At 48.6% G+C, this 24,445-nt stretch overlaps 1 long non-coding RNA gene across 2 annotated transcripts; it reads left to right on the top strand.

Annotated features, from left to right (window-relative positions):
- The first annotated feature begins 4,001 nt into the window (after positions 1-4,001).
- On the top strand, positions 4,002-11,677 carry LOC135328484 (uncharacterized). Of its 2 annotated transcripts, XR_010389394.1 has the most exons (3): positions 4,002-5,214; positions 6,010-6,447; positions 6,562-11,677. It is a non-coding gene; the product is annotated as an uncharacterized LOC135328484 (long non-coding RNA). The 2 variants fall into 2 exon arrangements; XR_010389393.1 differs by having other exon boundaries at positions 6,010-11,677.
- Positions 11,678-24,445: the final 12,768 nt, after the last annotated feature.

Raw genomic sequence — 24,445 nt, 5'->3', positions numbered from 1 at the left:
CGCACTCCATCAGGCTACATACAGAAATCTGGAGAGCCAAATGCTCCTCCTGCTTGATTGCAGCACACACCAGGTTGTTGAGGGCAGCTGAATTCTTGGGCTGGTACCTTTGAAAATGCAGCCCTTGAGCTCTGGTACTCCCCGCTCCTGCCACCCCTCAGATACTGTAACAGCCTTTGGAACAACTTCTTTCAAGTAAGAGCAGCCAAAAGTCAGGTTAACTTGTGCTGAGAGACCAATCTATGCTTCAGAGTCAGGTGGCCTAGCAGCGGTGGGCATTCCCCACGTGTGCTGGGGAGCAGCCTGGATCTGGGAACTGATTGGACTGGGGCTGGCACAGAGTTTCCTGTCTGAACATCCTTCTCAGCTGTTTTGTTGAAATGGGAACAGCCTGCTTCCATGGTGCTGGGAGTCTGCACTTGGATGTGTCATGGGACTTTATCAGTCTCTGCTCTGCTGGTGGGGAAAGCAGGGGGAGCTGGGCTGGAGGGAGCTCTGGTGCAGACTGCAGTGCTCTGCACTAGGGCAGAGAGGCCATGGGCTCTGAGCTTTGGGGTGAGAAGTTTTCAGCTCTGCCTGCTTCTGCTGCTGCCCCCTAGTCTTAGGAATTGTACAGCACTCTGCTCTAAGTGGCTTCAGCTTTTTTACAAGGGTTTTGGAACCATGTAATTTCCAGTCTGTTTCCTTCCCTCCCCTCCCCTACTGTTGTTTGCTGTAAGACTGAATGCTCTGTGTACAGTACCTGAGGGCACGTTTCCCATCTTACCAGCCCTGCAATCAGTTCCCCCTCCACCTCCTGTCTTTACAAACCTGCAAGAGAGTTGTTAGCCTTTCACCCAGGGGGTGATTTACGACCACAATAACGCTGATTAGCTACAGTTATGGCGAGCAGAGGGCTATAGCTGGGGGAGCAGTACGAGCAGAGTGCTCTATGCATGTCAGCTTAAAGGAGGGGATGCAGCAGAAACACTGAGTCCACACAAGGGATCCAGGATAGAGTCAGCAGTGAGAGGGAAGTGCAAGGGTTAACAGGCTGGGGGCCTGGATAGAAACAAGGCCAAATTATACACTGCAGTGAAATACTGGGTAATGGCAACTCTGTATGTCTGGGTAGTCTCACGATGTTCAAAGGACAATCGCTGCTATTGATTTGCTGGGCTTAGGAGCATGAAGGAGTGATAAGGGAAGAGAGAGAAGAGAGAGTGTAAGGTGAAACCCACTCTTCAGGATTAATGAAGGGCTTGAAATAAAAGGGTAAGAGTTTCACTGGAACTGAATGATACGTTTGTGTTGTGAATGGCTGCTTCCTGTAAACAGGGTCGAGTCTGTGGTCTCCTTCCCATCTCCTTTTTCATTCTAGAAAAGCCTTGTCCAGTGTGGGAGTATAGCAGCAACAGACAGAGCTGGAAAGATCCAGATCAGTATGCCTAAAATAGATGTTTCAGTTCAGGCCAAGAATTGCTCTGTGTGTATGTCTGAATGTACGTGTGATACATCACTGAAGACTCCGAGATCAGGTTTAGCAAGACCTTGCAGGCGTGCTGAATTTTTCTGTGCAACAGCCAGCACTCCAGCGTTCTAAGGCAACTGATTTCTCCTTGCATATCAGGGACCTCTGGATATTATTTTGGGGGTCATTTAAGTGAGATGTAGTAGGTCATACTTTTAAAGGAAGCAAGCACCCACTGGTCTAGCTGAAGTAATTAAAATCTGCAAGTGTTCCCACTGTAGAGCCTTGAAAGCAGTGGTACCACGAACTGATGATAACAATTTGGGCCAGGTTTTTACTTGTGAGAGGTAATGAAGCAGATGCTAGCACTGCAATGACCGGAAAGGGAAGTATGGAAAAGAAGAGATGTACAGGGAAAGGATAGAAGCTGAATGAAATTTTTGCATTTCATATCTACAGCTACCAGAATTACTCCTCAAACTCAATGAATAGGACTATGAGTCCAGTCTCCACTCAGCACTAAAACTTCTGGCTGGAATAGCAGGGGTCAAGGCCAGCAGCTTTCCAGCCCCGGCCAGAGCTCCCAAAGGATGCAGCAGACTGTGCCTGCCTAGGCCACCAAGTTCCTATTACAATCTGTCCTTTACTGGTTACTGAGTCCCAGAAAAATCAGTATCTGGCCTCTCTAGACAGCCTAGTCCTTCCGCATCTCTGGCCAAAGATGGACTTTACCAGAGCTGGAATTAAACACAACACCCAGAGCTACAGCTTATTGTTTTTCATTGTGCTTGGCTTCATTCCTTCCTATGTCTTTTTCCCAGAAAAGCTTCAGATCATATTAGCTGTTTAACAAAAAGTACAAGAAAGCAGCTCTGCTGTTTCTCACAAACATGGCTATTGCCGTGTTCTCTGCGTCACTGCCCGTTCCTGTGAAAAGTGCTGTGTTTGAAAAACGGGCTTTTTTATATGTTTAAAAAGTTCCTCATTCTTTTCCTTCATATTGCTGTAGCTGTTTTCTAGCACTGTAGAGGAACCTCTGCTGATCATGTGGATGAGTTTTTGGGTTTGCCAAAATGCTTTTCTCTTCTTGCTGCAAGTTTTCTGTCCACACCTGCCCTCCATCTGCTTCAATTTGTTTTACCCTTTCCTAATTCTGGCACTTGGATAGTCTAAAATGCAGACATGGTCATTGTACAAACTTCCTTGAACTTCTCTTACTGAAGCAGTTCATATCCCTTCTCCTTGCACACCAAGAGTTCACACTCTGCTGTATTCCTCAGTAAGAATGCATGATAATGAGTATCTAACTTTCATTTTGAGACCCCAAATCTCTCAGCAAGCACTTTGCAAAGCATGGGTGAATTTACCTAGCTCAACTAAGACTTGGAAGCCTGCACTACGCTCTCTCCTACTCTGTGTTCATCTATACTAGGTGAACAACAGCATTAGCTGTATTCAGAAAGAGAGTGTGGTGGGAGAGGTTTATGCTTGTGCTCAGGGTAAAGGAGAAGTTGTGGTGCTGTGCAGCAGCCTGGGCTGTCTTGGACTTGTGTCTAAAGCTCCCCCCATGCACACATCCACAACATGACTGTGCAATTTACGTGACAGTGGGGTTTGTCTAACATATGAGTAATTAGATCTCAGGGCAACAGTGTTAGCTGTAAGATGGTCCTAGAGAGAACCTCATCATACCTTATTATCAAGACGTATAATGTGAAGGAAGCAACAACATTAATATGGAGTTGCAGACCCTAGAGGACTGGAGAAGGTGGTGGTGGCTGAAGCCAAATGTATCCTCTGGGAGCTTCCAGACCACCCTGAAGACATACGCACTCCTTGATGTGTTTCATATTCTAGCGTCAGGCAGAATGATAAAGGTTGAAGGAAGCTGTTGTGTATAGAAAGCTCTCCCTGGTTACAGGACCAGCATGGGATTATAAACTGAGGTACCTGCAACCCACCCCCAGTTCCCTTGTCACAAAGCTGCATAACCTCCAAACTGTAGCATTTGCCCTCTATAAGACACCGGATGGGTTCAGTGCTAAAGCAAGCAGGATGCTACAGGATGCTCTGACGCTGAGTACTTTAAATCCTTCTATTGTTCTGCTGACTCTCCAGCCCAAGCCTTCTCACATCACTCTGTGAGCACACCAGGTATTGCAGCCTGGCTCGCTTGGGGAGCCTTGGCCATGCAGAGCGTAAGGCCGGGACAGCTCACAGCATAGCAGTAGGCTATGCTTTCGAAGGGCTCTCAGCTCTCCCTGCGCCCTTAGATGTCAATGCCAGGCAAGGACTGGTGCGTGGTGAGCAAGGACGGTGGCTAAAGACTTCACCTCTGCTCCCACCGACACACGTGCTTGCACAGGTGGGCAGCGCCTAGGCTGACCCCCATCTCCTGCAGCGTCTGTGTTTCTGAGCAGAGTAACTGCACCGAGTGTTGCCCCCTCGTCAGAGCAATTTGCAGAAAGCAAAGCAGACCCTTCCCTGCTTGAGGTTAGTTGGGACCCCACCAGATGGTGCTGTAACACTGCCTCACTGAAATACCCTTTCTAGACCAAATTGCAAAACTCATCTTAAAATAGCCCTGGTGACCCAAACCTTTGCCTTTGTGGAAAAAATAAAATAACAACCAAAAAAACCATAACAACACCCCTAACTAGAGAACTGGAAACTGTGTGTTCCCCTCCGCGTGGTTTCCGGCATGCTCACCTGTCGGGGCAGCGGAAGGAAGAGGCAGGGGAGCAGGGCCTCAAAAGCCGACCGAGGAGCGGAGGTGTGCGCAGCTCCCGCACAGGCGCTGCTGGGAGCCGCAGCTGTCTGTGCAGACATCCTGCATCCACGGCCTCCCGCCCTTGGAAGTCGCTCTGCCAAGCGGCCCGCTCTGAGGACCGTCCCAAGGGACCGCCGCGCCGCACCGCCTCGCCGGCCCGGCTGCTGCCCAGGGCGGCTCCCCGGAGGCACGGAGCAGCCTCTGAAGGACGCAGCGGCACAACTCCGCAGAGGCCCCCGGGGCCTGCCCGTGCGACCACGAGCGGGTGGGGAATGTGGTATTTGCAGTCCCACAAGGGGATGGAGGGGCTGAATTAAGATCCAGATACTAAATTACAACGGTAAAAACCACAAACCAACCACCCAGGAAACCTTCACAGGCTATTCTTGAGGGGAGGGTGGTTAGCAAGACTTAGAAGTAGCGAGAGTTAACAAATGCTTCTTTTCTGACCTAGACTGAGAAAACAGCCTGCCTGCTGAGGAACCAGTGCCCTTCCTCCCCAACGCCAGCTGCACCATCCTCTCGCACACATGTAACCCACAGGAGCCACCCTGAACTGGGGCTGGCACCCCCTCCTGCCATGGCCCGTTTCTAGTCAGTGTTGCTTATATACCGAATGTTGCCACTCTCCTAAAGCGATTTGCTAAAAAATTGCACCCCTCCCTCCCCCCCGCTGATCTTTTCATACAAAGGTTAAAATGAAGGTAGGAAAAAACCCCATAAAAATATGAGACTGCTAGAAATTGCTGATCCAAAGGAAAACAGAGCCAGAACTCAAGCAGGGCCTGTATTGTGAAGGTCTGAGAACCCTCTGAGAGCAGTGTTGAACTGTAGGCACAGAAGAGGAGATCTTAAGGCTGGGGAGCTAGGCAATGCAGCCTCAGACAGGCAGGAAAAGAGCTAAATCCCTTGAAATCCAACCTCTGAGAGCAGAGCCAGCTCTGTGCGACTCCCAGACTGTGTCCTGGCTGTACCACGAGAGGAGGCTGGAGAGGTGAGTACGTCTCCTGCAAGCATTGCCTTTGTGGGGCCCCCCAGCACAGGAGAGATCTGCAAAGGCTTGTTCTTGCTATAGTGCTGTTCCTTAAGCAGGCTCCTTGGTAACAGTCTGCGGACAAAGAGGCTTCAGGAAATAGCTTCTGGCTTGGTTTGGGGAAAAGGTTCTGCTGGCCGGATGCGACCTCTGAGTTGAGTGCTTTTCTGCTGTGTTTCACCACGCAGTGCCCAGAAGGAGCCCTCCTGTAACCGGGCTGTTATTTCCTGCAGGCTGTCCTGGGGGCTGGGGGGGGGCTCTTTCCCCAGGTGTACCTTCCCCTGTCCCACTTGAGAGGCCTCTGGCCCCTACCACGCGATCTCCCCGACGCAGCCTCCCTGCATGCCAGATCTGCGCACCTACTCCAGTCCTCTGACAAAGTCAGGACTCCTTAGGGCAGCCCCAAGACCCACTCCCAGTGAGGAGGCCCAGTTCTCCCCCGTCGGTCCTTTTACAGCAGGGGACCTCATTCCTGACCCACCCGGCTAAGCGGGAAGGGTTGGGGGCTGCGAGGTGACTTTCTTTCAGGGTTAGAGCTTGAGACCAGAGCAGCCAGATGCCAAACTGCTGGAAGAGAAGATCAGCTCCAAGACTGCCCAGCCCGCTGCCGCCACTGCTTAGCAACTCTCTGTTAGCCCAACTTTCCACGGGCATTACTCTTCCAGGATTTGGAGAACCTTGGGCAAATAGCACAGGCCCTTTTCAGCGGTCTCAGTTCCACCTGGGCTAACGCACTTCCCTGTTTTCTTCTCACAGCTTAACGGCGACAGCTCTGCACTCTGCGCTCCACTCTGACCTCCCCTCTCGCAGCCAGCACTGGCAGGACTGGCCCCTGGTCTCCTGCTCTCCCCGCGCTACGCTGCGACTGCACCGCCGCCTTCCCTCTGCCGTCAGCCAACGTCGACGTAATCCCGGCCCGCTCACAGCCAACTCCCCAGCCCCAGGGACAAGGGCGGCTCAGCCCTGAGCCTCAGACCCCACTGAAGAGTTCCCGTTCACACCCCCTCCTTGACAGCGTGGGCTCACTTGTTTTCCTTTTTACTTCATAAAGCAGGTTTGGCCTATTTTCAGATCCTGGTTCTCCAGGAACGAGTGCCAAAACCAAAAGTGCTTGAGTTTGACTTCAGAGGTTTCAGCTTTCCAGTGCCTGCAGTCCTGCATCACAGAGGCCCTTTGGAAGCGTTATCCCCAGAGGTATTCAAATACTTTCCCTCATTTCTTTTACTGAGAAAAGTACCCTCAAAAACATTCCACTGTGGAAAACTTTTCTTGTCTCCAGTATCTATGGGATTTTTTGCATCTTCTTAGGGCAAGACCTTCACTGGGGCCTGCCCCACTTCTCAGTGTTGCTTTGCAACTGAAGCACACAAAAACAGCGAAGAAAGGAGAGGAAGTGGCCGCTTACACCACAGTGTGAGGGAGCTGCCTGCACTTCAAAGCTCCCGAGGCTCTCTGCAGACAGGAAGGGCTGCTCTGTGACGCTGGGGCGTGAGGCAAGCCGATGGCAAGGAAACAGCGAGGCCGATGGGATGTGAAAGCTGCGAGTGTGTCAAAGGCAGGACGGAAGCCTCGTAGGGGGCAGCCCTATTTTTAGCCACCTCTTGCAGAACTTTGCTAATGCTTGCTGTAGTGAAATAGCTGTTTCCCCTTTCCTTGATGTAAGCAGAGTTGACTGAGTTCGGGTCTGTTTTTATTTAGCTACTCACACGATAGTATTAAGTGAAAGGTCCCTTAAGCCCCTCAGACTCGGAAACACCCATGATCAGAGAGTCCTAGGTGAAGAGAACAGAAAGCATCTGACCGCTTCCCTGTCTCCATTTCAGGACTGTGAGAGGTAGAAACTGAAGCTGAGGCTGCAGAGCATGACTCTTAGTCACATCAGCATGGGATTTTGCAATACAGTGGGTGCAGGGCACAGGGCAGGGAGTGTGCAAGCAAATCTGAAGCACTTTGCTGGGGCATTTGATTGGGGTTCTCCAGCTGCAAGGCCTGAGAACCAGTGTGCAACCTCACTTTCCCGCTCCACTTCAACCTGCTCAGCTGCTCTAGGTGTGTGGGAGGGCAGAAGGGTTTAAAACACCTCAAATTAGCATGGAGCATTGTGGAGCGCAATAGGTTGCCATGGTCGTCCTGTACCTGGCTTCTTTCAACGTTTGTCAGGATTAAATGACTCCCACGCTTGCCATAGGGAAACACATAGGGAGAGGCCACTCCTAAACCAGACAGGAGAGAACATTAGGTAGCAATGCAGAGGAGCAGCCAGGGGAGAAAGTGAGTGTGGGATGCAACGTAATTGTTCTGTACAGGGCTGTAAGCACCAAGACAGGATCCAGACTACTCCAGCTACTGGGAGTCTGGACAATTCCTGGTATGCAGGTGACTTGCAGTATTCAGTTTAGGGGCAGCTTGGGAAGGATGGTGGTCAGGCCTACGCAGTCAGAGCTTCCTGCTGCTCTGAGCAGGCGTGGTCCCCCTGCTCGATGTCAGAGAGGAATGAGATTGCTGTGGGGAAGGGAGGAAAGAGCATTAGGAGCCAAAATTGATGCAGTTCTGGGGCATTTCCAGAGCAAACTCTTTCCAAGACTGGCAGCAGTGAGGAGAAGCAATGGGACGAGCAGATGAAAATGATGCTTACTCTGTGCCTGTAGAGCCTGATGTGACTGGGAGGCAACATAAAGCCCTGTCCCATACTTTAGTCTCTCTGCTGTAACTCCATCAAAGATACACGTTTAATAGCATTCCCAGAAGTCCAGAGCTCCCCAGAGCCCCTCAGATACCTCTACAAGGCACCCACATGCCCCTGCAGTGCTTTGTATCTGATGCTTTACACTGTCTTTCATCCCAATATTGGATTCATTGCTTAGCTATATAGCCCTTTCTTAAGCTGGATTGATTAAAGCAGGGTTTGCAGTTCTTGGACCAAAGATGTGGATGGAGAAATGCTTTGTACTATAACAATTATTAATTAGAAATGAGAAAGCCTTTGTAAGGAGGTAGCAAGAGAAGCAGATTATTAACAGTGTCATTCCTGTCCAAGGGAATGTGCTGGAAAGTCACTTTGGCCTCTAGATGGCACCCCTATTATTCACTCATCAAAATGCTGAGAAGTACAAAAACCCCTTCCTTTTAAAAACTGGACTTAAAGACAGGGCTTACAGTTGGGTAGTTCAGACCAAAAACTACAGGCAGTCAGAATTCCACTGAAAACAAACTGGGTTTGTTTTTTTCCCCTCTTCTCGTTCAAAATGAGAAGCATGGCTTTGCCTCCCTCTTGATTCCATACTTAGGTCTGTAATGGACCAGGAATTATATTTCTGGGGAATTGATCCTGAAATTCCCAAAGCTGGATGAAAACCAAAGCAGAGATTTGGTAGTTTGCGTAGGCCTGAAGCCTGTACAGGTTTGGATATGTGCTTCTCCTCATGTGTGAGGCAGCTCTCCTGGGGCAGGAGCAGGGCCCCCTCAGCGCGCGGGATGCTCTTGGTCTTTGCTGCTATCTGTGGCCTTCGGGGATGTGGGGCTGTGAACTTCGAGAGAACCAAAGCCACACTGTGCCAAAGCTATTTGTACAGTAAATTGCTTTTTTGTTTCACTAAAAAATTGCAGCCAGGCATTTAATGGCTCCCATCTGCAGCAGCTTTGTGTGATTCACTTTCTACTTTAAGGTTTTAATTCTTTTTTTCTTTTTTAAGCACAGGGACAAAAAAGGAGAGTTAATGTCTCTAATGTTGATGGATGTATCTTCATGCTCTGTCTCTATTTCAAATGAGATAAACCAGGCTTTGGAGGGAGAAGGGTCATAAATATTTCCTTGTGTGAGTAGAGATGCTCGGAGTAGGAATCATGGGAGCCTACTAAAGCTGGCTATTAGCAAAAAGTGTTAATAGACTGTCTTTCTAATTGACTTAAAAGGTACTTAGTTGACCCCATTGCTGTATTTCCTGAGAGCTCATAGTCTTTACTTCCTCCATCCTCGCAACACCCTGGGATGTTAAGTGCCAGAGAGGGAAGTGAGACACAGAGAGAATGCAAATCAAATTTTACAGGGGCTTGGTATCTCGAGACAGGGTTTACATGTCCAACCTGGCTGAAATCAAAAGGAGTCAGGGACCAGGCCCCTTCTGAAGTCCAGCTAGGCACTCTGCTGGCATCTTTAAGTGCCTCAGTACCTGCAATACTCCTCCCTAGGTGACAAGTGCGAAGCGTGTGTCACAGCCTTGCCTGAACAGGGTGCACAAAGAAGGCAGATGACATCCACAGGGGACAGAAATGTGATATTCTTAATTGATAGCTTGGGGAGCTGATAATAAGATAGAAAGAATGTTCTTACACTGTGTAATTTTGCCTTGATGCTGTCCTTCACGAACGATTAGCCTTTAAGCAGAACATTCCACTGAGGTCCCACGTGTTTTGTCGAGGCACCTCGGAACAGGGCTGAATCAGTTGTTCTCCACCACCAGCAAGGCCGTGGGGATCAGGAATGTACCTCTCAGGTTATGGGCAGTAGAGGTGCCATCAGAGGTGGAATCTACTGTTTCTGGCCAGGAAGGAGCAGAAAGGAGATAAATGTGTAAGGAAAAAAAAGGGAAATAGCTCTTAAAATAGTTTTTTAGGGTTTTTTCACTTTAATAAAACAGAACAAAACGCATAAGAAATTTATGGTCTGATCTGAATCCTACTGATGTTCATGGAAAGCTCTTCAGTGAGTATAGGACCAGGTCCAAGAAAAGCAGGTTATTATTCCCTTAACTTCTATTTATCCATAGCTGTGCCCTGCTGCATGCAGTCTTGTTAGAACTTGCCCGCAGGTTTAATATGAGCCTCATCAGCAGTGGTCCTGAATAAGAAATTGAGATCACCTGTCTCTTCACTCTGATCCAGTCTGCCCAGAGCAGTGCCAACAGTAAGATGCCTTGATTGCATGAGAGGTAGCTGCTGCCTTGACCAGAGCACCCTGGCAGGATCCCCTACAGTAAGACCCAACTAAGAGGTGCGTGACCTCTCACCATCTTATCTCTTGTCTCCTCTGCCTACTGAGTGATTTTAGCCACAGCAAAACCATAACAGCTCAATAAAATGGTTTCTGCATGAACAGTTTAGTGAAAATATCTATGTTTGGTTGTGATCAAAAACGCAAATTAAAAATCCTTTGGGGTATATAAGGAGTTGTCCAGAAAATCACCTTGTGTTGCCAGGACCAGAACAAAGCCGGGCACCTGGAAGCAATCTCTCCTCCAACGTGGGAGACTGGGGAGAGAAACCAGGTTCCAGTCCTGACTCTGCCAAGGGTTTCTGGGTGCTCTCTCTAATGAGTCATTGCTAAATCTGTGCACCTGCCATAAAAGAAGTCAATAAGAAAAGCTGACTCTTGTTTCATTGTTTTAGGGAGGGTATATTGTTTTAGGGGGAGCTTTGTGCTTGAATCTCTCTACATCTGTACTGTCTTTGGTAAACTTGACTGAGTTTGCAAAGCCAAGAGGTTTGAGCTAGGAGTACTTGTGCTGTTCGTAAGGATGCACCTTCAACATGGGCCAGGCTTCCTGTTTGCTTTTTGGAGAGCAAGGGTGTTTATGGAAGTGGTGGTGTGAACAGTCAGTGAGTTTGGGCTTGAGGCTAACCCTGAACCCTGAGTTATCAATATGTAAGTTTATCAGCACTTGGAAATTCAGAATGAAGGTTATATCTAAAATAAGCCCAAACACATTAAAAGGTTGGAAATATGATTTTGAGCTAACCTATCCCCCTTCCTGTCCCCATCCTGCCTCTCTGCTGTGTGACTATGGCTATGGTGTCCTATGGCGTGTGGTTCCAGCTTAGACTGAATTTGTTCCTGGGGACATGCTATGTTTTTGGAGCCATAATGTTATGTTTTTTGGCTATGGCTGCTCCTGGTGAGCTGTGAGGTAGGATTAGCCCTCACACATCCCACCAGTTGTCTGTCCTGCAGTGTTCATTTGCTGTACAAGGTGAAGAGTGGGAGCATGTGATGGGAGAACATAGCTTTCTGCTGAGGTATCACCAAAGGAGGCTTCTGGTGTGCCCCCAAAAAAGAGAACAGGAGCTGTACCTTCAGTCCTCTTGGGCTATGAACAATGACCACCTCTGGGGTCCCAGGAAGCTGAAAGCTGCTCCAGATCCACCCTCACATGAGGAGAATCCCCCCACGCTCACTTCTGTCTGCGTGTGGCTGCAGGTTCCTTGCCACAGCCTGAACCAGCCCTCCCTGACGTGTGGGCCTTGGGTGGCGTGACACCGTGCTTCCTGGGAGCGGGGCCATCTGGGCCGGCATTGCTGGATGGGCTTCCTCAGCTTGCCCTTACTGCTGAGAGCTGTCCCTATGAAACTGCTTCTTGCCAGCTGGAAATTCAGCATGGCCCTGTATCTTCTGAAATTAAGATTTCATTAAACAGTTTGATAAATTTAATTGTTACACAGCTCTGTTGTAAGCTTCCCACTATCCACCTCAAACACCTCATTGGGCCTGTTCCACCCATGCTAATCTCCACGATCTGTGGCATTCACACAGCATCAAGTGGAACAGCACCTCCCCTCTGCCGCACCGCATTTGCCAGAACAGGCATAACTCAAGATACCCAGATTTGAAACAATCAGAGCAGGAAGCAGCAATAACTGGCCTGGAGGAAAGGCAGGGACTTGCCCACAGACAATTTTTGAGAGGAGGTGCCCAATTTGTGATATCTGATCTCCTTCCGTCTCCTTTAGCCCAGGTACAAAGGCAGAATGTAAAGCTTGCGAGAACTCCCTTCATCCCCATTTCCCTAGCTTCAAGGGCTTGAGTTTAGACATGCATTGCCCTTTTTTACTGCAGTGTTTGGAGTGCAGTGACACATGTGCATTAACCTATGTGTGTGCATGACAAAGACCTCCAGAGCTGCACCTGGTTCAGACATAGCCCTGGCACCATCACTGCTGATGCTACTTTTTCTGTAAGTGGAAGGGACAAGGTGGTGGACATCAGTGTTACTTTCTCTTTGGAGCACAGGAAGCTGAAGGCTGGCTCTGCTGCCTTGCCACAGGTGATGCGTCCCATGACTTGTACCCCCCACTCTGCGTACTGTGAATAAACCAGGCTGCCCAGTCAGTACCTTCCTGTTGTAGGGGTCAGAATAGGCCGAGGCAGGTCCTGGACAAGCGCTCTTGCTGATGAGTTGACAGCTTAGTCACCAGGTGCTCTCCGCAGGGCCATGTAAACATTACCCACAGTTCCCCGTATTAGCCCATGCCACAGGGCTCGGCTGGAGCCCCGTCCTTCTGCACCCTGTGCCAAGGGTCACGAGCTGGGACCAACAGCCAGGTGCCAAACGCAGTCTGTAGCTTTGTGCAGCCAGTCTGCTAGAGGTCGTCACACGCCTCCTTAAGCAAACAGGGATCCACGCCAGTTGATAAATCATTTACAAGGAGAAGTCAGAAGCAAAGAACTAGATTAACCAGGTCACTGGGTGTCCTGAGGGAATGACGTGTCAGTGGAGCTGAAACAGCAGATCCCACAGTTGCAATCTGTTGCCTTCTTCTGTCCTGACAGCAATTCATGGAAATCCCTGGAACTAGACACTAGAGATGGAAAAACCCATTAGCTCATCCAAGTCAGCTCACTAGTTAAAGCAGTCATTCCCATTGTACATTTTTTGGCAGAGTTAAAATGTCTCAAGAGAGGGGATTTCCACCAGTTTCTTCTCAAGGGGAAACTATTCCATCTATCAGGAAGACTGCCTTGAGTGGTGTTATTTTTGTAAAACAGAAGTAACTCCAAAACCAGAAGGAAAAGAAAAAAAAAAAGGTTCTGATGCAGAAATTTGGGTAGTCATGTTTTTCTGCATTAACAGAAATGCGCCATGCATGGCACATCTCCAAATGGAAACTGTGTGTACGCGTGTGTGTATTTATATATCTACCTAGGTGCGTGTATGTGTGTATATACCTGCGTGTCCCTCTCCTCGCTCCAGAGAGTGGTGTGACTTTGTGACTTCATTATAATCAATGCGTTTTATTGTGATCTCTCACCTAGTTTACACTTACGTAATTCCACTGACATCGAGGCCAAGAAAACAGCTTTAGGAGAGCACATGCCCATGGGGAACGGGAGACATCAGCTGGTGTCGGTGCTCCCACGCACGCTTGCGTGAGCGGCGACGAGTCGCTTTCACCTCTCCGGGCCTCAGTTCCCCTCAGTTGTGTAATGGGGAGAATGGCCCACCCTCACCGCCGCCGGGGGCTCTCGGGCTAAAAGCATTAACTCTTGAAAGTGCTCAGGGCCTGCAGTAATGGGAAAGATGACACAACACAGAGCCATGTCGCAGAGGCTGTCAGCAGAGGCTATGGAGATTTGGGCAGCTAAGCTTTTCAGCACCTGGGAAGCACTTTGGGATAGTGGGAAATAAATGAGCTGTGTGATGGCATTTAAATCCTTATCGTTCTCTTCAGAGCTAATTCTGCAGTTAGATGAATGGGCATAGCACACCGCGCCGTGCGAGCACCTGCAGAGATAGTGAGCATCATCCTCTGTTCCCATCCAGAGAGCTTCCAGCCAGCAGAAATGTAACTTGCAGCCTTGGTGATAGGTCGGGAAGCAGACACCTGTGGCTAGGCTAGGTACAACGGCAATGCTAGCCGCTAACAAACTCCGTGTTATCCAGGGCCCTGATTACTAGTGCAGTGAGGTGTGGCTGTATGTCTCTTACGAGAAGAAGGCATGATGTTGCCTGCGCGTTTGCCCTGAATTTGTAACTCCTTCTCCACAAGTTGTTTTATTTGTCTTTCTGAATCTCACGGCTGGCACAGCTGTCTTCCCCACCTGGGATTCCTTAAACTGAGGTGCTGTGTTTTGCAATGTTCTAAGGACGTGGACTTTCACTTAGCAGTCAGTTAGGTTGAGGTTGCCCTCCTGAGCACCGTGTGCACTGCTCTGTCACCGTAGAATAGTTCATGAAGGCTGTGCTGAACATACCTAGCTTTGATCTGGGCTTTCTCCTTCACAGGGTTTTCACTTTGTTCTCTTCAGCAAAAAAACACATTGAAGCATGAATAAGGTCTATAAAAGAATAACATGAATAGTGGAAAAGGATCTAACAGAAAAAGCATAGGTCAAATTCTGGGCCTTGACCAGGTCCCTTTAATTGCTGTCAGGAACTAGCCAGTTGACCTACTAAGCCCCTTGCCCCTTGCACTGTGGAAGGATAAGAGCAGGTAAAGCCCAGTAATATTTTAACCATGAGATTAACTCTCTGCCAGTTCAACAGCAGAGGCTCTTCTGTTTCTTTAAATGAATGGTGCTGGCTCCAGGCTCTTCCACACACCACCCAAACACTCTCCTGCCACCAGGTACAGTGCTGGCCTGCCCTGTCTGCCTCCACATCCTGCAATCTCCTTGACAGACTCCAGTTCAACCCTCAGTATGGAAAGGAAACTTGAACCCCAGAGACAACCGCACAGAAAGCTGTTGTCATAACTCTCAAGATTTCATACTACACCCAAGGTCACTGGCAGAATTTAGATGGCCTTTCCTCCCTAAAGGAGGGCCAGAGGATGAGGAAAGAGCCACCTTCCTTTTAGATCCTTAAGGCTCTTCTGCCTTTCCATGTCCCTATGACTGTAAAGTCTCAGTGCTCCCCAGAACCGCAAGCCCTGGCAGGAAGAGATGTAGGGAGGCTTTTGAGCAGTCTAGGTGCTCAAAGGTGTTCCCTTCTTCCCCCCAAGTATTTCTCAGACCCTGATCTTGCACACCTTGAAATTAGTGGATGTTTTGCCATTGCCTTCAACAGGTGCAATAACAAGCCCCAAGGGACTGGTCCATAGCCTACAAAAATCAAGGAGGATCTTTCTGCAAACTTCATTGTGGCAATGGAAAGAAGTTGTGCATGTGGCAAGGCATAAGGCAACTAAGCACAGGCTTAGTGAGGATGACTGTGATACGAAGGTTATATTCAAAAGAGGAAAATACCAAACGGTTTATTTAAAAATGAAAGTTGTGTGAACAGATTTGTACAGGGAAACCCAAGCTCCCCTCCAGTACTATGAACCTGATTACAGCAGCATCCTGTCAGGGCCTGAGAACCAGACAGTCAGACAAGCCAGTGCCAGAAAGTGGAACTGACTAATATGACTAGTCTGCGATGAGTTGAAGATTAGTGAAATCATGCCCCGTGTAAATAGTGTGAAAAGTAAATGAAGATGATAGAGTGGGTTTTTTTTGTTGTTGTTCTTGATTCTCTGTGAGAGAGGATAACAATATTGGCAAGAATTTTACATAGCAATGCAAATCCAAACAGTAGCAGCATATGGCCCTGAATTTCCAGCTGTGATTAGAGACTGTAAATGCTTAGTTTCCCAAGTGCTTGTACTGAGCCACCTTTAAAAGGCCTGATTTCCAATAAATGCTCAGCATTCAAAAATACCAGCCTCCCTTGAGAATTTGGGCCATGATCTTTATCTACTGACCGTGCACTTTGAGAGCCATTTCCTCTGGAGAAGCAAGCATTTTCCTTCCATTGCTTCACAAATCTATGTTTCCAGTCTCAGTCATTTGCACCAGGACATATTCGTTCTGTATAGGGCAGAAATTAATCCAGGGTGAACGGAGATCAGAGGGGGTGGTGGGGAGCCCTGCGCAGCACACAGATCATTAGCAGATCCTCGCAGTGTGCTGGGACCAACCCACACCCTGGTACAGGTTGATGTGGTTGAGGAGCACGCGATCACCGATTTTCAGCTGCCTACCTACGTTCTGAGAGTGTCCTTCGGTTGGTTTCAGGCACAATAACATCATGATATCATAATAATATATTATACTCTGATGACACCATCACACGGAGTAAGCCACAGCAATCTGATACCATCCTGCAAATGCTGAGATGAAAATAACTGCTTTGCAGGACAAGTGGGTGGTAGAGAGATCGAACTGGCACTACCTATACTGTCAGCTCGGGGTGGGAACGTGACCTACTGGGTTAAATTAGGTGGCTGGGAGCTTAACACCTCGGTTTTAGACCTACCTCGGTTGCTGTGGGTGAGTCACTAACCTATCTGTATTCACTTCTTCCATCTGTGAAATGGTGACAATAATATTTCCTTGCCCTGTGGGGGGAGGGACAGGAGGATGTGCAAGAATGAACACATGTTTACAAAGCACCTTGTGAAAAGCGTGCGCCCGCGTGCTGAACGCGGCCGCGCTTGGGAGGAACTCGCATTAACGCCCTGCGCGTTGCCCCTGCCGCTCAGCATCGCACCACGCTGTGAGCGTGCCGTGAGGTGCACTCATGTAAACGCTCCCCGCAAAGCTAGCAGCTTTAAATGAGGGTAAATGAGAAAACTCTTCAGGAGAGAAATGGAGAGCGAAGGCTTAATATGTTACCAGACATTTCAATAAATTCCACCAAGGGAAAAGCAAAGTTGCTTTTAAAAGAAGAGAAAGAATAACATAGACAAAGAAACGAGCTGTGACCAAACCTTTCTTAAAATGGTACCATGATCTGAGGTTTCACTTCCCAAATGCGAAACAGAACAGAGAAGTGAATCCCCTTGAAATAAAAGTGAAGTTAATAACGGGACGCCTCTAGCTGCTTGCCACATCCTGTGTACGCTGATCGGTCTGTTTATAGCTGGCAGCAGTCCTTCTAGACTCTTCTTTACCAAGTTAACTCTTTGCTAAGCCAAACACAGCTAACTCCTTGCGTAACCGAGCGCTCACATGCTCGCGCCAGCCCTTGCGTAATCGCAGCCCGGCCCCACGCACGCTCTGCTGTGCGTCGTCTCGGTGCTCACACGCAGCCACATGCATGTGCCCGAGCCGCTCGTTGCATAGGCGAGCACTGGCTCCCACGCACACATGCAACGTCTCGAGCCACTGCGTGCACCCGCAGACAGGCACGCTCGTCCTTGCGCAGTCCAGCCCAGCACTCACAAGTGCACACTGACACAGGCACACACTAACACCTATTTTTGTATTTTCCGGTACTACAGACAGAGGGGAAAACATGTATTTCACAAATATAAACCGGCCATAACTGCATATAGCACAGATATGAGACAGATTTAAACCACTCCATCGCATTGTCATTGCAACAGGCCTTCTGGCTGAGGCGAGCTTTGCAGCCGGACGGTTCAATTGCTTCAGAAAATGCAGCTTTAATTAGCATAGTCTTTGACCTGCACAGCTATTTCTATTGGCTTCCTTATTTTGAATTCTCAGCTTTTGGTGCATTGCTGGGTCTTACTGCTGCTCCTCATCATTCTGCTCCTACCGTTGGCGCCCTCCCTGCGCTAACGGACTTGCTCTTCTGAACAGTTTCACCAAAGACGGTTCAGCTGTCCACCACAGCCCATCTGTTCCTCAGTGGGTTTTCACCATTTCAGTGGCACTTACAAATTCCGGTTTGCATTTTGGACCAGCTGCATTTGCAACAGACACAGTCACATCCACCACAGCTTGAATCTGTGGGGTTTTTGATCCATCAATGATATTAAAGGTGACAGACCGGTCCATCTTCGGGTCATGCTTTTTGAACATGTTTGAATTTGGGAAGAGCTGAACAACTCCACCCTGCCCCCTGTCACTGCACTGGGCGGGGGGTTGGTCAACCTACTGCAAACCTCAGTAACAATTAGTGAGTGTAACTTCTCAGCTAAAAGGGCTAGAAGTACATGAACTGACGAGCAGTGGATTTTGGAGTTAGAAACCATTGTTTTTTTTTTTTTTTTAATACAGCTAACAGTGGAGAAATGTACTAACTCTGCAGGCCTGAACATAGAAATTGTCCCTCCACAGAGAAGCTACAGCAATAAACAAAGCAGCACACGTTGTGCATGTGCTGTTACTCTAGGGTGGTACAAAGTTTTATTTGGAAGGATGCTTTTATGAAGAAATTCTATTTCCAGATAGGTTCAGTCCTCTCTGCTGGGCTGGCAGGGAGGATGGTCATGGCAGAGGCAAAGACACCAGTTAGTTACTGCAGTAATTATGTTGTGTGGATACTTGTCCACTGAGAAATGACTGTACCATTGGCTGAACTTTCATTTCACACAGGACACCAGGTAGCCGCTGAAGGGCAAGAGTTTCCTGTTGCTAGGAGCTATTGCTGGAATTCCTCTCCAGCTGGGCTGGACACACTCAGGAGAACTGAAAGGGAAAAGCTGATCTGCTTCTCTTTGTGACCTTACAGAAGGTGGCCCCAAACTTTTGATTTCGTTCTAGATACTTGCCAAGTAACACCTCCCCTGCAGAGCTGCGAGCTGGGATCTTGACATTTCCCAAGTGGCGCTAGACAGCCAACGTTCTCCCCTTTCCAGAAGAGCTAATCCCAAACATTCGAGAGTCAGGTTACAAAATATTGTCAGTCACCTAAAAAAAGATCGTAAGATTTTTTTTAAAAAAAGCAGTAACGTTGGATTCTGTATGTTTCCTTTTTGACTCTTTTGAGACTTTGGGATCACACCCCAAAGTTTTCAAGTTTTTTTCTGCAACAGCTAGCAGGAAAAACACGTTTTTTCTTTACTGAAAACTGTGATTCTTTTATAATCACACGATCTATGGAACAAAGTCTTAAAGGAAAAAAGTAGTAACAACTAAGCGTGGTGGCCTTCCTCCTCTGCTTACACCACTAGTAGCCAGTCATCAGTATCTCACATTTATGCAGTAAGTCTCATCCCATTATACAAAGCAAAGGATTTGTACAGAGCAAGTGCCCTGCTGTTGACCTCTAAAACAGCCTGGGCTTGGTAATATCTAGGAAAGTGTATTATGGAGCTGTGCATCAAAGCATCCTCTGTCCAGCCAATGCTATACTGCGAGGCAGCCCAGACACCAGGCCTCATGTCCCTCCTTTTGTGAGGAGTATGATTAGCTCTTCTTTGATGCCAATTAATTGGGGCCTCACTCTTGTTTCTCAGTCAAAAGTCTTCCCCTCCAGCAACGCAGTGCCCTGTGCAGCACTAGGGGTGCAGAAGGGCGAGAAAGCATCAGTCCCTCAGCTTCTTTTGGAAAGGTCCAGCATATTGATCTCGTAGGAGCTTATGAAATGGCAGGCCAACACATTTTCTGCACACCTGCCACTTAGTATCCCTTTGACCTGCGCTTCCTTATGAGCAGGTCATAGGCATAATCACTCTCTTATCAGCCCTCCTGTGACTCCTTCAGCTCACTGGACTTCCCTTTATCCCATAGGTCTAGGTATTAGTCTCACCTGGCAGCAACATGGAATAGAGAAAACATGCCTTCCCCAAATGATATCCTAGGGTAGAAAAATCCTGCTTGAAACATTTGACAGGCAGACATTATCCAGCAAACTGTCTCCCCATCCTGGTCCCTCCACGGAGCTCCCAAGCCTCGGAAGCAGCCACATGTAGCTGTGCAGCATTTCACCTTTCTAGTTTCTCTGAAATGCTCACTGTGTACAGGAAAATTTGGAAACCCTAGAGCTACAGCTCCAGTTCCAGCCAGGCTCCCTTCCCGGATGGAGAAGCTGGATGGATTCCTTTGCTCTTTGTCACCTCTCAGTGTTCAGTCTCCAAACTTCAGCCTCTGAATTTCTATGGTTCTTTACTGACTTCATAAAAATATACAAAGGCCTGGTAGCATTTAGGTCATACTAGTAAATTATTTACTCTCCCCCCCCCCGTCCCATTTCTTACTGCATGGGTCTTAGTGTTACCACACCCTGTGGCACGCTGCATTTGCCTCTGCAGCACAGTTCCCACTCTGACGGCCGGACGCCGGCATGTGGATCAGGCTGGAAGCTCACAGCCTGGGCTTCCCTGGCTGAAATCCACCGTGGAACGGTACTGGGAGGCACACCAGTAGCAAAGCACGAACTTTCCTTGCAACTATTTTTAAGAGCACCTTTACATCCTTATCTTCCCCTTGTACGGCACAAACAAAATGCACGCACCAGCCAGTTGTTACTGAAGGGAATCATTATTTTGTAGCCCTCTGCTTCCCTGTTGCAAATGAAATAAGATTATACTTCCCTATCTCCCATCATAGGAAAGGCTCCCCTACCCAGCTCTGCCTTTGATCCTGTTTCTATTCTTCCGTGCTGCCCTTGCTGGACTTTTGATGTGACTCAGCATGGCCTTTCTTATGATGTTTCTTTAGGTCTGGCTGCTGTGACCTTTCAAAGTGGGCAAGCTGACAGGGAGCATGGTGTGGGACAATGTCTTACCAGGTTATACTATGACCTATTTTTCATGCTGAGCCAGGGTCCAGATCTTTTATGAACAGTACTTGAACAGTCATTACCCCTGTCCATTGCTGACCCCTACAAGCTAACTTCTAATTCAGAGCACATTGCTGTGTGTGAATGGCTCGTCCCATTTCTTCCAAAACAGCTTGCTTTGGCGTTTGCATGCTGAACTTTCTCCGTCATTGTGGTTTGGTTTCCTACTTTAGTTAGAAGCTTCTGGAGCGCCTCCCAGCCCTGCCTAGCCGCGCTTGCAGCTATAATAAATAATCGCATGTTGGCAGCAAATGTCATTGCCATGTTATCCCTCTTCCCCGTTTCTGTTTTTTGAAACGGTATTCGGAGGGCTGCTTTCATCTCCTCCACACGTGGTCCCACCTCCCCCACCTCAGCAAGCGTTTCTTTCCCCGCTGGAACACTAGCCGTTTACTTTTAATGGATGTTTTTCCCCCTCCTATCGGCTCTGACCCACTTTTTAATCCATGACAGGACTTTCCTTTTCATCCCATTGTTGCCAAGTTTCTTTATTAGACTCTTGGAAAGGTCTTTATCAAAAAGCTTTTGAAAGCATATATTTACTATAGTTCCTACTTTTTCCTAATCAGCTTTTTTCGTTGCTCACAGAAGTCAACTGACTAGAGGTGCCTGATTTAGCTTCACAAAAACCTCTTTTCATTTATTATTACCATATCCTTCTCATTTATTTTAGATGCTGCCTTTGCTCAGTAGCTTTGTTTTTTCTTTTTTTTTTTCCCCCTAGTGCAGAGGTCAGACTTGGGGGCAACATAAATTCTGGAATTTGCCTTCGCTCCCTTTACCAGCCCTGCTGCTCTCGGTTGTCGTATCGCACACCCGATCAGAGCCAGTTGCTTTGCACAATCTCCTGTCAATGCCTGGCTCCTGCTCCACTGAAGTCACCAGGAGTCCTGATGCTGGCAGGATCCGCACCAGTCCCTCCGCGAGGTGCCTGTCTGCCCGCGTGGCTGGCACAGCCTCCATTTTCCTAGAAGCCTTGTGTTCTGCCCGTTCTGGCTTTTTAAAAAACAGTAGTTGTAGGGGGCCGGACAGCCTCTTCGCCATGGGTGACCACGGCACCCCCTCCACCTCCCACCACCAGACTTCTCCCTGGGGGACAGCCCTTGTTACGCCCCTGCACGTCCCTCACCTGCCAGGGGAGAGGCCGGGACCCCAGGCCACGCTGAGGGCCCACGCTCAAGCCTTCCCGTCACAGCTCTGCCGCTGGGACGGCGAGCGCTCGAGGCCATTGAACGGGCAAGAGGCGACGACGCTGGGGAGGAAGGGCCACGCTAGTGACCAGGCGGGCGCAGCGGGGACGTCCTGCCTTCTGGGGTTTGTCACTTTCCCGTGAAATAACCGTGGAAACCTGTCCGTAAAGAGACGTGTCTGGAAATGGAGGAAGGAACACGAAGCTCAGAAGTGGAGATGTCGGGGCACCCCAGAGATCGCAGTGAGCTGGTGGGGGCGGTGGCATCGGCTCGGTTGGGTGCAAGGTCCAAGCCACTTGGATCTGGGTCTTAATCTAGTGGTAGTTCAGTTTCCCACCTGTAAAATGTTACGAAGGGCTCAGAGAGACTCTCACCAGAGCACCACAGGAGCACGACTGACTATCACAGCTAAATGGGAGGTTTCTTAGGCTGTTTGGGGAAGCCCACAACAGGAATTTCACCACAGACTTCCGGAGGAGCAGAGTTACCTGAGTGCATGATACACTCAAAATCCAAGTTCAGATGTATAAATTTACCATATCTAACGCCTCCCTGAAATCCAAGCAGACTCAATTACCTTCAGTCTCCTTAATGAATCAGTAATTATGCTGAAGAACACTATTATTTGTTTGGCATGACCTATATAAGCCTGAGTTGTGGAGTGCATAGTTGGTGTGGTGCCAGTCTCTGTGCCCTGTGTATTATTACCTTATAAACATAACTATTGTTTGAATTTCAGATCAAAACAAACCGAGCCAAGTTGCTTGTCAGTTATTAGATATCTTTTTCCCAAATGCTCACCCAGACCGTATTACAATAACAATAATTATTATTACATACTTCCTTATTATATGTTTGTGCAGAGGTAGCACATTTGCCTTTTTCCCACACATGAGTAGCTTCTCCCGACTCTTATGATTCACTCATGCTTATTGCTCAATGTCCATGAGGGCTTTTGCATTCCCAGCTGCATTTCATCAAGACCTGCAGATTCGCACCGAGATTCACAGTCCCATGTTGCATGAGTCCACAGAGGCTGCAATCAGTGCTGGGCCTTCTCCCGGGGAGGGAACAGGCAAACACATCGAAAGCCATGGACCCTGCCCCCAGGTGCTTTATAAATATTTAACTTGGTCTGATAATGTGATATGGACTGATAATGTGATTTGGACAGACTACTTGCCCAAACCCAGCCTGCTCGGGAGGGCTGGAAACGGACCCTCGGAGGGAAATGGGGTGGGGGGGTCAGGCCATGCACAGCAGTGGTGCCCGCTTCCCAGAACCGCTGCCACAGCCAGGGTGAGGGGGTGGGATTCACCTTGCCTAACGTGGGACAATCATAACTTAGTTATCGAGTCCTAGGCAAGTTGTCCATCTGCCTTTACAGTCACAGGGGAGAAGCAGGCACTCCGCTCCAGTGTTGAGTCAGCCCGTCTCGAGATAAACCTTCCAGATAGCCGAGATGAATCACACGCTGGGGCTGCCTGTTTGCCTCCACTGACTGTGCAGGAAGCCTGTCTGCCTAATCACATTTAGACACCTAACTTTTAGGCATCTGAAATCAGGTGAGAGGAATCCGTCCACACTGACATCCTGTGATACCACCCCAGCAAAGGAGGCAGGGGGAAAGGCTCCCTGGAAATCCCTCCAGAGCGGGATCTGACCAAACCCCTCGGTCCCCTGTGTGTGGACATCTACCAAGCCTCGCCTCCGTGTCGCCCCACACAGCTCCTGCGGCCCCGTGCACTCCAGCAATGCCCAGCTGGCACAGATGAAAGCACGTTCCCTGCTGCGGTCTGAATGAGGCAACGGTCTTGTGGGAAAAGACATACCGGTGCAACTGAAGGCTGTATCATAATGTATTCACAGAAGTCAGGGGGAACAAAAAAAAGAAAAGGAGACTTGACCTTGGCCTGCTGCCTGGTGCTAAAGTATGTTTTGATGGGATGGGATAGGCTGGAAAGCAAACTGCCTCCCTGACGCAAATATCTCAGGGAGCTGTAAGAAGTGTGCAGTGCAACCAGCACGGTCAGGAAGAAGGTTACGACAACTCCACCGTGAAGGGGCAAACGGGTTTTTTGCAGAGGATTATAGCTGGGCCTGCTGGAGGTGAATTGCCACCAGCATAAAGCAGCACCTTTCTATGCCAGCTTTGTATGTCTGACAAATGTTAAGCTCCTAGAGGCTCTTGAGTAGTTTTAAAGTTTCTCCTTTAAAAAAAAATGGTGAAAACATTTAGTTCTCCCTAGCACATTCTTTCAGGGGTAAAAAAAAATCACGGAAACATTCTACCAGTTGACGTCTGTCGAATAAATCAGCAGCCAGGGCCGCTCTTGCTGGAAACTGGCACATGCTAACAGAAACTGTTTTATTGCACTATCACACTGGGGTGTATGGGCTTGGAAGCATGGAAGTAAGATCTGAAAGAACATCTTGAATTTGTTTGCTCTTTTTTTTGTTGTTATGTTCCATTCCCTTCCATTTCCAGGATCATTTCTGTTTTATGTGCTAACCACCCTATTGATATAAGAGCAATTGCTGTTTCAATTTGCGGCAGGTGTCAGTTGCTTTTTTCTGGAAACTGCCGACAGTGTCTCTAAAGTTTCTGCCACTCCCCTTAATCTAAACAACAAGTCATTTAGACTACAGACATTTGACGTCTCTCTGCCCTGGCAGGCACAGAGCCCTTTCGGATTATGCTGGGTTTAAAGATAGCTATTTAAAGCTGTGCCTTTGCTGTATGCCGCAATCAGCTCCTCCGCTTTGGCCCAGCTG

The sequence above is a fragment of the Dromaius novaehollandiae genome, chromosome 5 (assembly GCF_036370855.1).
Source record: "Dromaius novaehollandiae isolate bDroNov1 chromosome 5, bDroNov1.hap1, whole genome shotgun sequence".
NCBI lineage: Eukaryota > Metazoa > Chordata > Aves > Casuariiformes > Dromaiidae > Dromaius > Dromaius novaehollandiae.
Note: the sequence above shows the minus strand (reverse complement) of the source record. Positions and strands in the feature narration are given on the sequence as shown.